Genomic DNA, 2485 nt, shown 5'->3' on the forward strand with positions numbered 1-2485 from the left:
AACTTATATTAACTTATTATCCTCCATAAACCATGTGAAGATTTAAATTCTTTATGACGAGCAAACGTTGAGTGGAGTATACCCACTGACAAAATAAAATTTCTTTGCGTTCACTCGCCAATAGAATATCTCGCCCAATGAGCGACGCCCATCAGCGACGAATCGCTGTGATTGGTCGATCTGCGGCAGCAGCACTTGGTTGTCTGAGCTAAGCACATATAGCAAAGCATATGATTTACGCCCATCAGGCCACGGCTACTGCACCGCGTAAAAGGGCTCTGTGTGGATCAACAAGGCATCATGCTGGAATTTCCGTTCGACGTATAGCGTATGAAAACAATAACAATAACGCATATCAACACAGTTCTCATAATTACACACAACCGCGTATTAGATATCCTATATATTTTTCCCCCCACCTCGCGTGGTACGAATCAGCGTGGTATTTCCATCCAAAAATGAAATGGAATTAAAATTAAATTAAGTTAATCGAGGTATGGTAATCGTCATCGTCGTCGGTCCCCGCTACTCGCCTGCCCTTCGTCCTCGCCTGATCCCCCCCCCCGCGTCTGAGCCGAGTGGTATGGCCCACGTCCAGCAGCTGATGATAATGATGACCCTCTTCGTACATCTTGCGCTCATATTTTCTCAGCGTAACGCGAGAGGCTCATCCCGCCCGTCAATCACGGAGCGCGGCCGCGGAGCGGTGGGCGTGGCTTAGCCGGTGCGCGCGGCTCAACCACCCGTAGACCGCATCGAATCTGCTGGCTAGACGCCGGGGTCTGTGGTTCATACGCAGCATGGACGCGTTACGTCAGCAGGGGAAGGTCGCTCCCGTACCGGACATTACGTTTCGATATTCGAGTCGAAGTGTTGCGCGGCCGTTGAGATTTGATTCTACGGACTCTATTGCGCGCGTTCTCTCTCTCTCTCTCTCTCTGACTTTACGGTACTTGGACAACGTGTGATCGTTCCACTCACTTCTCGGTGGCACTGACAGGTTATACGGCATCTTCCTTTAGCCGAAGTTTGTCTACTGGCACTCGCATCGAGCAACACACTGTCAGCTCAACTCCCCGTTAAGTAGTCACCGCAGAAGGATATTACCGATTATTAAAAATTACAACGGCGTGCCAAAACGTAAACTTCCAAACTCTATTAATTCTACACCACCTCGTGCGTGTCTCGGAATGACGACAATGACACGACGACGACGAATGACGACGACGACGCAACCGATGACGATGACACCTGGAACTTTAATACGGCGGGCAGACGCAAATCAGACGTGTGTAGACAGCGACATCATCTCCCAACGACTTGGTGATTCGCGCGCAGACCGACGAAGAACTAGCGGCGCAACACGGCGGCGCACGCGCGGGATGGGGGAAATTTGCTCGTCACGACGCGTGCTGCGGCACACGTCGGCCACGGATGCGGTTGCTACCTGGATGCTCAGCTTCCGAGGATAGGCTCCTCGCAGCGTGCCACGAATAAGAAGGAGGGAGGAAGATGATATGACGAGCGGCAGAGCGAGGGGACGACACGGCGTCGGGCGCTAGTTAGGCGAGTTTATACCAGCTCTCTAAGTTTTCTTACTACCCTCAACGATCGTCCAACCACCCACGGCCAAAAAAAAGACTGCGGATCGCGGAAAAGGGGGAGACAAAACGAGAAGAGCGGGGCGCGAGGACGAGAGAAAGAGAGAGAGGAAGAGACGGCGGAGAGAGAGAGCGGCAGCCGTTAGCGGGAGCCGTCGAGCGCGTTATGGACATCGGTACGCTAAGTGCGGCGGCGGCAGTCGCAGCGTGTTCGGCGCGATGACGTGTAAGGCCAATTTATAGCGAAATAGGCAACGCATGTGTTGGAGCAAGCCTGCTGCTGGGACAACGGGCCCCTGCGATCGAAGCATTCGCTCTTTTCCCATCGCGCAGCCTTGCTCGCTATTCCGGAATTGCAGGGAACCTCTGCCGGGATATGTCAGCGATTTTCGCACGTGTCCCGTGCGTGCGTGCGGTGCGCGCGCGTGCGTGTGCGTGGGTGCGTGTGCGTTGAGCGTGTGGGGGAGAGACAGGAAGAGAGAGAGAGAAGATAACTCAGCGTCAGACTGAAGAATGTGTAGGCGAGAAGAGAGGAGAGAGGAGTGAGACAGAGTAGAATGGAGACGAGGGAGAGAGATAACAGCGAGAAAGAGTGAACAAAAATCTAGATAGATGCGACGGCGATAGATAGACAGAGATAGAGAGAAAATAGAGAGATAGAAAAAAAAGAGGGAAGAAGAGGGGAGAAAGGAAAAGAAGGGGGAAAAGACAAGAGAGAGAGAGAGAGAGAGAGAGAGAGAGAGAGAGAGAGAGAGAGAGTGAGAGAGAAGAGAGAGAGAGAGAGAGAGAAGAAGAGAGAGAGAGAGAGAGAGATAGAGAGAGAGAGATAGAGAGAGAGATGAAGGGAATAAACTGTAGTACTATCGGAGTACTTCGGATACAGC

This window comes from Priapulus caudatus, unplaced genomic scaffold, assembly GCF_000485595.1.
Source record: "Priapulus caudatus unplaced genomic scaffold, Priapulus_caudatus-5.0.1 Scaffold741, whole genome shotgun sequence".
NCBI lineage: Eukaryota > Metazoa > Priapulida > Priapulimorpha > Priapulimorphida > Priapulidae > Priapulus > Priapulus caudatus.